Here is a 14,397-nt window from a genome sequence, read left to right on the forward strand (position 1 = left end):
TGGGGTGCAAGCCACTAAAATCTCACTAGATATGGTAGACAATTCAAGAAAACAGGCTTATGGACAAGTAGAGGACGTGTTAGTAAAGGTTGAAGGCCTTTACATCCCAGCTGATTTCATAGTCCTAGATACTGGGAAGTATGAGGATGAATTCATCATCCTTGGAAGACCCTTCCTAGCCACAGCAAGAGCTGTGATTGATATGGATAGAGGAGAATTGATACTTCAAATAAATGAGGACAACCTTGTGTTTACAACTCAAGGATCTCTCTCTGCATCCATGGAGACGAAGCATAAAAAGCTTCTCTCAAAGCAGAGTCAAACAAAGCCCCCACAGTCAAACTCTAAGTTTGGTGTCAAACCCCCATATCCAAACTTTAAGTTTGGTGTTGGGAGGTCTCAACAAAGCTCTACACATCTGTGAGGCTCCATGAGAGCCCACTGTCAAGCTATTGACATTAAAGAAGCGCTTGTTGGGAGGCAACCCAATTTTTATTTAATTATATTTTTATTAGTTATATGTCTTTATAGGTACATGATCATGTGGAGAAACAAAATAAACCAAAAATTTGAGAACGGAATCAAAAATAGCAGAAGAAAAATCACACCCTGGAGGAAGACCTTACTGGCATTTAAACGCCAGTAAGAAGCATGTTTTGGGCGTTCAACGCCAGAACAGAGCATGGTTCTGGCGCTGATCGCCAAAAATGGGCAGCATCTGGGCGTTTGAACGCCAGAAATGCACCCTGGAGAAGAGCTGGCGCTGAACGCCCAGAACAAGCATGGTTCTGGCGTTCAACGCCAGAAATGGGCAACAAATGGGCGTTCAACGCCCAGAACAAGCACCAATCTGGTGCTGAACGCCCAGAGTTGTGTGCAAGGGCATTTTGCATGCCTAATTTGGTGCAAGGATGTAAATCCTTGAACACCTCAGGATCTGTGGACCCCACAGGATCACCTCAGGATCTGTGGACCCCACACGATCCCCACCTACCTCCACTCACTTCTTCTCATCCCTCTTTCACACAATCCCATATACACTCTTCCCCAAAACCCTTCACCAATCACCTCAATCTCTCTTCCCCATTACCTCTTCACCACTCACATCCATCCACTCTTCCCCATAAACCTACCTCATAAACACCACCTACCTTCAAAATTCAAAATCAATTTCCCACCCAAACCTACCCTATATGGCCGAAACCTTAACCCCCCTCCCTTCCCTATATATAACCCTCCATTCTTCCTCATTTTCACACAACACTACCCTCTTTTCTCTTCTTGGCCGAAACACACCTCCCCCCTCCTCTCCATATTTTCTTCTTCTTCTTCATCTATTCTTTCTTTTCTTGCTCGAGGGTGAGCAAAATTCTAAGTTTGGTGTGGTAAAAGCATAAGCTTTTTGTTTTTCCATTACCATTGATGGCACCCAAGACCGGAGAATCCTCTAGAAAAGGGAAAGGGAAGACAAAAGCTTCCACCTCCGAGTCATGGGAGATGGAAAGGTTCATCTCCAAAGCCCATCAAGACCACTTCTATGATGTTGTGGCCAAGAAGAAGGTGATTGATGTGCGGAAAATGATCCGACACAAAACTCACCGGCAAGTGCACTGGGTCGCATCAAGTAATAATAACTCACGGGAGTGAGGTCGATCCCACAGGGATTGAAGGATTGAGCAATTTTAGTTTAGTGATTGATTTAGTCAAGCGAATCAAGATTTAGTTGAGTGATTTGTGATTTGCAGAATTTAGATTCCATAGAAAGTAAAGAGAATAGGTAAATTGCATTGAATTTAAAGAGAACTGAAATTTAAAGTGCTGAATCTTAAAGAACAAGAAATTAAATGGCAGAAACCTAGAACGTAAGAAATGTAAATTGCAGAATCTTAAAGTGCAAGAAATGTAAATGGCTTGAATTGTAAAGGGAATTGGGAATTGGATTTGCAGAAATTAAACAAGGAAAAGTAAAATTGCAACAAACAGAGAAGTAAAGGATGACTTGGATTGAATCGGATCTTAAAACAGAAATGTAAATGAGCAAGAAAGCAGTAAACAGAGAATTGAAAATGGGAAATCCGGATCTTAGGACCCAAGAGACTAGATAACCAAGTCTAGATCTCAATGCCTTCCTAGATCCAACAAGAACAATTGCAAAGGAAACGAAGAATTGTAAATTGCAGAGAAAGTAGAAGACAGAAGCAATTAACCAAATGGAAATTCAATTATGCAGTAAAATGAAACAGAGAGATCTTAGGATGAGATTGAAACAGAATTCCTTCAATTCTCCAACCCAAGATCCAAGACAATTGTAATTGAAATTGAAAGCAAGAAAACTAAGAGGAATGGAATTCAATTCTCCTTCCTCGAGACTTAGAAATTAAAATTCACTCAACACCAAAAGCTCTCCGAAAACTCTCTATGAAAACCAAAAGGAAAGCTCTCTGAAAAACTTAAAGGAAAAACAACTCTCCGAAAAACTTAAATTCTATGCTATTTATACACTTTCTTCAAATGGTCTTCAAGCCTTCAATTGGGCCTTTGCTCTTGATGGAATTGGGTTGATAGAGGCCTTGGTTGATTGCTCTTGGAGTTTGGAGAAGAACCGTATTGAACCGGGTTTGGAATCATGAAAGCTTGAGTAAAAGTTTGAGTAAAAGTTTGAGGCAAAATTTTACTCAAACTTTTCACATCAGCCACCCTCTTTTGCTGATACCAACGTTTGGGAAAAAGTTTGGGGTCAAACTTTTGCTCAAACGTTGGCCTCCCCTTGCACACTCATGGCGCCAACGTTTGCCAAAAAGTTAGAGGCAAACGTTGGCGCAAACTTTTGCTCTCCAGGGTGTGTTGTTCATGCGCCAACGTTTGCCAAAAAGTTTGAGGCAAACGTTGGCGCAAACTTTTGCTCTCCAGGGTGTTGATTTGTGATGCCAAAAGTTTGCCAAAAAGTTTGAGGCAAACTTTTGCTCAAGCTTTTTGCCCAAAAGTTTGCACAAAAGTTTGAGGCAAACTTTTGGTCAAGCTTTTTGCTCCCTGGTTCGTTTTCACTTCTTTCAAAAGTTTGAGCTAAAGTTTGAGGCAAACTTTTGCTCAAACTTTTTGTTCTCTTTTCCTCCTAGCCATTCCTTCTTGCTTCAACCTTTCTCCAAGCTTTCTTCACCTATCATTAATCAACCAAACACATCAAAGCTATGCTCAAAATCATGAGATATTCATTCTTTCATAATATGTGACAATTATAGCATAAAACCTCATGAAATTGCATTAATTCATCTATGGTTGATTAAATCAAAGGAAGCATGAAAATCTACCCAATTGGCTTGCTTATGGCTCAAGAAAGTGCATAATTCAATTGAAAACAAAAGAAAAAGGCTAGTAAAACTAGGCTAAGATGACTTGTCATCAGTGATCCCCGAGGTCCCTTTCAAACTCAAGAAAAATGAGTATCCGGAGATCCGACTTGAAATCCAAAGAAGAGGTTGGGAAGTTCTAACAAACCCCATCCAACAAGTCGGCATCCTAATGGTTCAAGAGTACTATGCCAATGCATGGATCACTAGGAACCATGATCAAAGTAAGAACCCGAATCCAAAGAATTATGTTACAATGGTTCGGGGGAAATACTTAGATTTTAGTCCGGAGAATGTGAGGTTCGCGTTTAACTTGCCTATGATGCAAGGAGATGCACGCCCCTACACTAGAAGGGTCAACTTTAATCAAACGTTGGACCAAGTCCTCATGGACATATGTGTGGAAGGAGCTCAATGGAAGATTGACTCCAAAGGCAAGCCGGTTCAACTAAGAAGACTGGACCTCAAGCCTGTAGCTAGAGGGTGGTTAGAGTTCATACAACGCTCCATCATCCCCACTAGCAACCGATCCGAAGTTACTGTGGATCGGGCCACCATGATTCATAGCATCATGATTGGAGAGGAAGTAGAAGTTCATGAAGTCATCTCCCTTGAACTCTACAAAATAGCCGAAAAGCCCTCCCCTGGGGCAAGGCTAGCTTTTTCTCATCTTATTTGCCATCTATGTTACTCAGCTGGAGCTTTCATAGAAGGAGACATTCACATTGAGGAAGAGAAGCCCATCACTAAGAAAAAGATGGAGCAAGCAAGAGAGCCCATTCATGGAGCTCAAGAGGCGCAGGAAGCTCATCACCATGAGATCCCAGAGATGCCTCAAATGCATTTTCCTCCACAAAACTATTGGGAGCAAATCAACACCTCCCTAGGAGAATTAAGTTCCAACATGGGACAATTAAGGGTGGAACATCAAGAGCACTCCATCATCCTTCATGAAATAAGAGAAGATCAAAAAGCAATGAGGGAGGAGCAACAAAGACAAGGAAGAGACATAGAAGAGCTCAAGGACATCATTGGTTCCTCAAGAAGAAAACGCCACCATCACTAAGGTGGACTCATTCCTTGTTCACACTTTCTGTTTTTCGTTTTCTATGTTAAGTGCTTATCTATGTTTGTGTCTTCATCACATGATCATTAGTAGTTAGTAACTATGTCTTAAAGTTATGAATATCCTATGAATCCATCACCTCTCTTAAATGAAAACTGTTTTAATTCAAAAGAACAAGAAGTACATGAGTTTCGAATTTATCCTTGAACTTAGTTTAATTATATTGATGTGGTGACAATGCTTCTTGTTTTCTGAATGAATGCTTGAACAGTGCATATGTCTTTTGAAGTTGTTGTTTAAGAATGTTAAATATGTTGGCTCTTGAAAGAATGATGATAAGGAGACATGTTATTTGATAATCTGAAAAATCATAAAAATGATTCTTGAAGCAAGAAAAAGCAGCAAAGAACAAAGCTTGCAGGAAAAAAAAATAGCAAAAAAAAAAATAGAAAGAAAAAAAAAGCAAGCAGAAAAAGCCAAAAGCTCTTAAAACCAAGAGGCAAGAGCAAAAAGCCAGTAACCCTTAAAATCAAAAGGCAAGGGCAAATAAAAAGGATCCCAAGGCTTTGAGCATCAGTGGATAGGAGGGCCTAAAGGAATAAAATCCTGGTCTAAGCGGCTAAACCAAGCTGTCCCTAACCATGTGCTTGTGGCGTGAAGGTGTCAAGTGAAAACTTGAGACTGAGCGGTTAAAGTCAAGGTCCAAAGCAAAAAAAAGAGTGTTCTTAAGAACCCTGGACACCTCTATTTGGGGACTTTAGCAAAGCTGAGTCACAATCTGAAAAGGTTCACCCAATTATGTGTCTGTGGCATTTATGTATCCGGTGGTAATACTAGAAAACAAAGTGCTTAGGGCCACGGCCAAGACTCATAAAACAGCTGTGTTCAAGAATCATCATACTGAACTAGGAGAATCAATAACACTATCTGAACTCTGAGTTCCTATAGATGCCAATCATTCTGAACCTCAATGGATAAAGTGAGATGCCAAAACTATTCAAGAGGCAAAAAGCTACAAGTCCCGCTCATCTGATTGAAGCTATGTTTCATTGATAGTTTGGGATTTATAGTATATTATCTTCTTTTTATCCTATTTGATTTTCAGTTGCTTGGGGACAAGCAATAATTTAAGTTTGGTGTTGTGATGAGCGGATAATTTATACGCTTTTTGGCACTGTTTTTAGTATGTTTTTAGTAGAATCTAGTTACTTTTAGGGATGTTTTCATTAGTTTTTATGTTAAATTCACATTTCTGGACTTCACTATGAGTTTGTGTGTTTTTCTGTGATTTCAGGTATTTTCTGGCTGAAATTGAGGGACTTGAGCAAAAATCAGATTCAGAGGTTGAAGAAGGACTGCTGATGCTGTTGGATTCTGACCTCCCTGCACTCAAAATGGATTTTCTGGAGCTACAGAACTCAAAATGGCGCGTTTCCAATTGCGTTGGAAGGTAGACATCCAGGGCTTCTCAGAAATGTATAATAGTCTATACTTTGAACGAGTTTAGATGACGTAAAAGGGCGTTTAACGCCAGTTCTATGCTGCTGTCTGGAGTTAAACGCCAGAAACAAGTCACAAACCAGAGTTGAACGCCAGAAATACGTTACAACCTGGCGTTCAACTCTAGAAAGAGCCTCTGCACGTGTAACATTCAAGCTCAGCCCAAGCACACACCAAGTGGGCCCCGGAAGTGGATTTATGTGATGAACATGACAATCATCATCATTCCCCATGAACACGTGCCTGACAACCACTTCCGTTCTACCTTCGATTGAATGATTATCTCTTAAATCTCTTAATCAGAATCTTCATGGTGTAAGCTAGATTGATGGCGGCATTCATGAGAATCCGGAAGGTCTAAACCTTGTCTGTGGTATTCTGAGTAGGATTCTGGGATTGAATGACTGTGACGAGCTTCAAACTCGCGAGTGCTGGGCGTAGTGACAGACGCAAAAGGAGGGTGAATCCTATTCCAGCATGATCGGAAACCTCAGATGATTAGCCGTGCTGTGACAGAGCATTTGGACCATTTTCACAAGAGGAGGGGATGTAACCATTGACAACGGTGATGCCCTTGCATAATGCCAGCCATGGAAAGGAGTAAGACTGATTGGATGAAGACAGCGGGAAAGCAGAGATTCAGAGGAACGAAAGCATCTCTACACGCTTATCTGAAATTCTCACCAATGAATTACATAAGTATTTCTATCTTTATTTTATGTTTACTTCTTATTTATTTTCGAAAAATCCATAATCAATTATTATTTGCCTGACTGAGATTTACAAGGTGACCATAGCTTGCTTCATACCAACAATCTCCGTGGGATCGACCCTTACTCACGTAAGATTTATTACTTGGACGACCCAGTGCACTTGCTGGATAGTTGTATCGAAGTTGTGACAAATTATGAATTGAGATTAGAGCACCAAGTTTTTGGAGCCATTACCAGAGATCACAATTTCGTGCACCATGGGGCCTCGCACAACCGGTGCCGTGGTAAGAACTCTCCTTAGCTCTTCAAAAGCTTTCACACATTCACTGTCAAACTCAAAATCCACAACTTTTTGGAGTAGTCGCGACAATGGCAAAGCAAACTTGCTGAAATCTTTGATAAAGCGCCTATAGAATCCTGCATGTCCCAAAAACGAGCAGAGCTCCCTCACAGATGAGGGGTGAGGTAAAGTGGTGATAATATCGACCTTGGTCAGGTCTACAGAAATTCCTTCATGAGATACTACATGTCCTAACACTATACCTTGTCGTACCATGAAGTGACATTTTTCAAAATTTAAGACAAGGTTAGTGTTAACACATCTAGCTAGGACCTTGGCCAAGTTCTCTAAGAAACAATCAAATGAAGTACCATAAACGCTGAAGTCATCCATAAAGACTTCCAGACAATTCTCCATTAGATTGGAGAAGCCACTCGTCATGCACCGCTGAAAAGTAGCGGGTGCCTTACATAGTCCAAATGGCATCTTTTTATAGGCAAAGGTGCCAAACGGACAAGTAAACGTGGTCTTCTCCTGATCTTCAGGAGCAATATGAATCTGGAAGTAGCCAATAAATGCATCAAGAAAGCAGTAGTGAGATTTACCTGCCAAACAGTCTAACATCTGATCGATGAAGGGCAAGGGGTAATGCTCCTTCCGTGTAGCAGCGTTCAATCTTCTGTAATCAATACACACTCGCCATGCATTTTGTCCTCTTTTAGTGACCATTTCACCGTCGTCCTTCTTGACCGTTGTGATGCCCGACTTCTTGGGAACAACCTGGACTGGGCTCACCCACTCACTGTCGGAGATTGGGTATATCATATCCATATCTAGTAATCTGGTGACCTCTTTCTTCACTACATCGAGGATGGTCGGGTTGAGCCTCCTTTGCGGTTGCCTAACCAGCCTAGCTCCATCTTGGAGAAATATCCTATGCATGCACTTGCGGGGGTCAATTCCCACAATATCTGCTAGGCTCCATCCTATTGTTTTCTTGTACTTTCTTAGAACATCTAGGAGCTTTTCTTCTTCTTCACTTAAAATTTCACTAGCAATAATGACCGGAAACCTTTGATTGTTCTCTAAGAAAGCATACTTCAAATGAGATGGAAGGGGCTTCAGTTCACTTTTTACCTCAAGCTGAGGTTCATTTTCATCAAGCTCATGGAGTTCATTCTTGACAACTTTTTCATGTTCATCCTCTTGGTCATTCGCCTCTTCAACAATAGGGTAGTACAACTTGTTGTGGTCTTCTTCTTGCACTTCTGCTACCATTTCATCAATTACATCACATCAGAGCACAGAATGTTCTTCGGGAGGATGTTTCATGGCTTCTTCTAAATTGAACCTGATAGTCTTGTCTCTAACCTCAAAGGAATATGTGCCGGTGAAGGCATCTAACTTAAATTTAGAGGTCTTGAGGAAGGGTCTACCAAGTAGAACGGAAGAGGAGTTTCTATTTTCTGTTGGAGGCATTTCAAGGATGTAAAAGTCAACCGAAAAAACTAAATCCTTGATCGCCACAAGTACATCTTCCGCTATTCCCATCACCGTGATCACACTTTTATCGGCTAAGGCAAACCTCGCCGCCGACTTCTTTAGTGTAGCTAAATTCAACCGCACATAAATAGAAAGTGGCATGATGCTTACACAAGCTCCCAAGTCACACATACAATCATGAAAAGTGCGTCCATCAATACAATAAGACACCAAACAAGGTCTAGGGTCACCACATTTCTTTGGAATAGGTTCCATCAAGGAAGAAATTGAACTACCCAAGGATAATGTCTCCAATTCTCCTATCCTATCCTTGTGTGTACACAAGTCTTTCAAAAATTTTGCAAACTTTGGAATTTGTTGAATAGCATCAAGAAGGGGTATGGTTACCTCAACCTTCTTGAACACTTGAAGCATGTTCAAATCAAATTCCGGTGTTTTCTTTGCCTTCTTCACCATGGAAGGGAATGAAATATGAATGGACTCATCCACTATAGCTTTCCTCTTGGGTTCCTTGAGATTTAATCCTTCTTTCTCATGCCTTTTGTCTACCACCTCTTCTTCACGTGGAGCTTCAACAACCACTTTTTCCTCATAAATGTCTCTCATGACCCTTGGAGGTATCTCCTCCAATGTAGTCCCCGACCATAGAGTGATGGCGTTGAGACCGTCCCTTCGGTTTGGTTGGTGTTGGGATGGAAGGTTAGAAGAGCTTGAGGGTTGGTTGGTGTTATTGTTGGGAGTTGATGGTTGGTTTGGCATGGTCATCTTTGAAAGTATGTTGGTGAGGTTAGCCAATTGAGCATCCAAGGCATCAAATTGAGCCTTGTTACTCTCATCTCTTTTCTCCATGGCGACTCTAAGCTCATCAACTTGATTATTTGAAGATGGCGGAGTTTGGTAGGATTGTTGTCTATGGTGTGGTGCTTGGTACTTGGTGTAGTTGTTTTGGTTTTGGTTGGAGTGGCATTGGTTAGCTTGGTAGTTGGTGTTGTTATGGTGGTATTGGGATGAAGATTGGTTATTGTTATGATGAGAAGAATAGTTGTTCCATCTTTGGTTTTGATTGCTTCTTTGTGCATTATCTCTCCACCTTTATTGTTGATTACCACCTTGAGGGTAATTGTTTTGGCCTTGGGAAGGATAGGGTGGACGGTTGTTGTAATTCACATTGGCTACTATAAGAGCATGCTCCTCTTGAATTTGATGGCATTGATCGGTGTAATGTGTGGTGCTAGAGCACAAACCACAAATCCTAGAAGGGCCTTCAAGTTGAGCAACCGGAGTTGGGGCTTGGATGGCTTAGATGGAGTAGTATTCCTTTTGATCCTTTTGTATTTGGGTAAGGATGGTAGTCATATCTCCAAGTGCTTTGGTTAGACTTGATTCGGAAGGGGATGGTTCTACCACACCCTTGAGTGGATTACTTCTCACCCTTGTAAGTTGTGTAGCCTAGGCAACATCCTTTATCAAATTCCAAGCTTCTCCCTCCGTCTTGTTTTTCGAAAGGAAACCACCGCTAGAGGCAGTAAGCAATCTCCTATCTTCCACACAAAGACCTCCGGTGAAGTAGCTAATGAGCAAGTGAGTGTTCATCCCATGGTATGGACAAGATTCAAATAGCCTTTTGAACCGAGACGAATACTCATACAAACTCTCTTGGTGTTTTTGCATTATGCTCGAAATCTCCTTCCGGATGTAGTCGGTCATCTTCGGTGGGAAGAATTTATCTAGAAACTCTCTCCTCAAGAAATCCTAATTAGTCACAATCTCATCCCGTAGCGAATAAAACCATGTCTTGGCTAGCCCTTTAAGAGAAAAAAGGAAGGCAAAAACCATGATAGCTACCTCATCGGCTCCATGCCTTCGTGCCGTAGAACAAGCAACTTGAAAATCTCTTAGATGTCAGATGGGGTCTTAACCCGGCAACCCATGATATTTAGGAAGTAGATTTATCAAGCTACTTTTCAATTCAAAGTTTGGATCAAGGTTAGGATACCTTGCTTGCAACGGTTGAAGTATGATATCCGGAGCTCCTTGCTCATGCAAAGTGATCCGTCGTGGCTCCGCCATGTGTGGCTCACCTGTAGGATGTAAAGATGTATTATTAGTGCCAACAGAAGAATAGGAAGTTGATGCCAGTGCATTTTGGCCAGTTTCACTGACCTTTTCTTTATGGTTTTAAGGTAGTTTCATGCATTTTCTTAGGAAATAAGCAAGTTTTGGGTAAATAATCACTTACATTTTGATTCAAGCAAACATTGTGAATTTTACATGATTTCATGAGAATTATGTATGAATTAAAGGACAAATTGAATGATGCATGTCTCATAACTTGGATCAGAGCTTTTATGCACTTTATTGCTTGATTTCAGGATAAGTGAAGCAAGGAAGAACCACGTTAGCAGCCACGTTAGTCTAGCTAACGTGACCACTAACGTGGAATGAAGGCTAGCTTGCAACGTTAATGAGAAAAGTGATTGCCAATAACGCCTTCGTGAGCCATCATAGCCCACGTTAGTTTCCACGTTAACTATGTTAACGTGGAAGCTAACGTGGAAGAGAAGTAGAACTCCAACGTTAGTGGTAAAAGTAAGTGCCACTAACGTTCCAAAAGGGGCAATTGGCCACGTTAACTTAGTTAACGTGAGCTCTAATGTGGAAGAAGAAGATGATGCCAACGTTAGTGACACTCACCTTTGTCACTAACGTTGGACTAAGCCCATATTGGCTACGTTAAAAGCCACGTTAACCTAGTTAGCGTGGACTCTAACGTGGAAGGAGCAAGAATCACCAACGTTAGTGACACTCACCTTTGTCACTAACGTTGGATTGAGCCACTATGAGCCACGTTAGTTGCCACGTTAATTACATTAACGTGGAAGCTAACGTGGAGAAGAAGGATGATGAGCCAACGTTAGTGACACTCACCTTTGTCACGTACGTTGGAGATGGCTATCAATACCACGTTAGAAGTCACGTTAACTTAGTTAACGTGAACTCTAATGTGAGAAGTAGGGGCATTCTGAAGCATTAGTGACAAAAATAAGTGTCACTAACGCTCTCGAAGATTTGGCAAGCCTACGTTAAAGGCCACGTTAACTATTCTAACGTGAACTCTAACGTAGGGAGAAAGGGGTACTCTCAACATTATTGAAAAAGGTAAACCCCAGTAACGTTTGCGAAGGGCCAAGGGTCAACGTTAGTGGTCACGTTAGTGCCACTAACGTTGAAGTTAACATGGACCACTTTGGGTTAGGAACGTTAGTGAAAAAGGTGATTGTCACTAACGTTCTCAACCCCACATTTTCACTTAACGTTAACAACACTAACGCCCTAAGCTAAAGTCCCTGCCTACTTCACACTTTCTCTACAAGTAAAGCTGAGCCCACTGAAGAAGATATCTACTTCAACTCAAGATCCAAAGGCCTATATCCAAGACTTGAAGAGCCAACTAGAAGATCAGAAGAGTAGTATAAATAGGGAGAGCTTTGAACTAGAAAGAGGAGCTTTTGGCATTATTAGAATTACTCTCTGTATTTTACTTTCTCTGCACTTCTAGTTTAACTTTCAGAATGTACTCTCCATCTTTTCCTTCCATACCCAGAGCTATGAACAACTAAACCCCTTTCATTGGGTTAGGGAGCTCTGTTGTAATTTGATGGATCAATAATAGTTTTCATAATCCTTCTTCTTTCGTTTCTCTTGATTTTACTAGAAAGCTTTTAATCTTCATCCAATTGAGTAGTTATCTTGGAAAAGAAGCTATTCATACTTGGATCTCTTCTGAACCTTGGAAAAGGGATGAAGAGATCATGCTAGAAATGTTTTCTCATGTTGGACCAAATTGGGGTTTGGGCGGATATGGTGACATATAGTTCTCCCAATACTTTGATTTGGAAATACATGTGGTATAATCAGTGACCACACTTCATCTCTTCTCATGAGCAATTAGACCAAGGAATTGGCTATTGATCTGATTTGAGAGATTGAATTACCAAGGAATTGGAATTCAATCACTTAAGATTGCCAAGGAGATCAATGAATGCATTGATTGAGGAAGAGATGAAAATGAACTTGATCCGGTGAATGCAACATCTCCTAAGCCCAATGAATTCCCCATTTCTGATCTCACCCATTCTCTTTACTTATTGCCATTTACTTTCATGCTAAACTTCCCTTCCCCATTTAAGATTCTGCAATTTACTTCCCGTCATTTATTTTCTGCTATTTACTTTCCCGCCATTTAATTTCCTGCAATTCTCAACTCACTTTCTGGTTAGCTCAACTAGAACGTTCTTCCAATTAAAGTTGCTTGACCAATCAGTCCCTGTGGGATCTGACTTCACTCTACTGTGAGTTTTTATTTGACGACAATTTGGTATACTTGCCGAAGGAAATTTGTTGAGAGATAAGTTTCCGTGCATCAAGTTTATGGCGCCGTTGTCGGGGATTGATTTTGTATCAACAATGATTAAATTGGTGGATAACTAGATTGAGCATTTGTTTTTATTTTGTTTGATTTAAGTTCATTTGAGTAATTTACTTTCTGTTTAGCTATTTTCTTCCTTTTCCCCTACCCATTTTCTTAGTTGTTTACAATTCAGTCACTAACCCACTAACTATTTGATATATTGCATCACTCACACTAACAGCATTTCTGTAGAAATTACTGTCTGCATCTATCTCTCTTGCTTTTGCTTTGTTGGTTATATGACAGGTAGAAGAAGCGGGGCTTCAACTTACTTTGATTCTGAACCTGAGAGGACCTTCCTTAGAATAAGGAGGGAAGCAAGAGGAAAGAGAGTAGTTGGTGCTGAGGAAGAGGAATAGTACTTTGAACCAGGCATGGAGGAGAATATGGAGAACCATCATGAAGAAGAGGCTCACAACCATAGCAGAGAAGGTCCAGCGCATCAGGCTGGACAAGAGAGAAGAGTTCTGGGTTCTTACATCAACCCAAACCCAGAAAACTGTGGAAGTAGCATCCAAAGGCCAACCATACATGCCAACAACTTTGAACTAAAGCCACAGCTCATCACCCTTGTTCAGAACAATTGTTCATTCGGAGGAAGTGTCCAAGAAGACCCCAATCAACGTCTAACCACCTTCCTGAGGATATGCGATACTGTGAAGTCTAATGGTGTTCATCCTGACACCTATAGACTACTTCTGTTTCCCTTCTCACTCAAGGACAAAGCATCTAAATGGCTGGAATCCTTTACAAAGGAGAGTTTAGCAACCTGGGAAGATGTGGTGAACAAGTTCTTGGCAAGATTCTATCCTCCTCAACGGATCAACAGGTTGAGAGCTGAGGTACAAACATTCAGGCAGCAGGATGGTGAGACTCTATATGAAGCATGGGAGAGGTTTAAAGACTTGACAAGAAGATGCCCGCCAGATATGTTCAATGAATGGGTGCAGTTGCACATCTTCTATGAAGGCCTTTCGTATGAATCAAAGAAGGCAGTAGACCACTCATCCAGGGGATCTCTGAACAAGAAGAAGACCATTGAAGAAGCCATAGATGTCATTGAGACTGTAGCAGAGAATGACTACTTCTATGCTTCTGAAAGAGGCAATACTAGAGGAGTGATGGAGCTGAATAATGTGGATGCACTGCTAGCTCAAAACAAGATGATTACCAAGCAATTAGCTGACCTCACCAAAAAGATGGAGAGGAATTAAGTAGCAGCAATCACCACTTCAGTAGCAACCCAAGAAGGAGTGAATGAAGAAGCAGAGGGTGATCAGGAACAAGCCAACTACATTGGGAATTCACCTAGGCAGAACCATGACCCATACTCCAAAACGTATAATCCTGGTTAGAGGAACCACCCAAACTTTGGGTGGGGAAATCAACAAGACCAAGGCCAAGATCAGAGACGCCACAACCCCAACAACAATGCAACTCACCAACACTCCACACAGAGGTCATACCAACACCCACCCAACAACACTTCTCAACATCCATACCAAAGTCAAAATGGC

At 41.2% G+C, this 14,397-nt stretch overlaps 1 non-coding gene across 1 annotated transcript; it reads right to left on the minus strand.

Moving 5' to 3' along the window:
* Positions 1 to 13,707: 13,707 nt before the first annotated feature.
* On the minus strand, positions 13,708 to 13,814 carry LOC148564151 (small nucleolar RNA R71). Its single transcript, XR_015883944.1, has one exon. It is a non-coding gene; the product is annotated as a small nucleolar RNA R71 (small nucleolar RNA).
* Between the last annotated feature and the right edge of the window lie 583 nt (positions 13,815 to 14,397).

This window comes from Arachis ipaensis, chromosome B5 (genome assembly GCF_059453495.1).
Source record: "Arachis ipaensis isolate K30076 ecotype BB chromosome B5, ASM5945349v1, whole genome shotgun sequence".
In the NCBI taxonomy this organism is placed as follows: domain Eukaryota; kingdom Viridiplantae; phylum Streptophyta; class Magnoliopsida; order Fabales; family Fabaceae; genus Arachis; species Arachis ipaensis.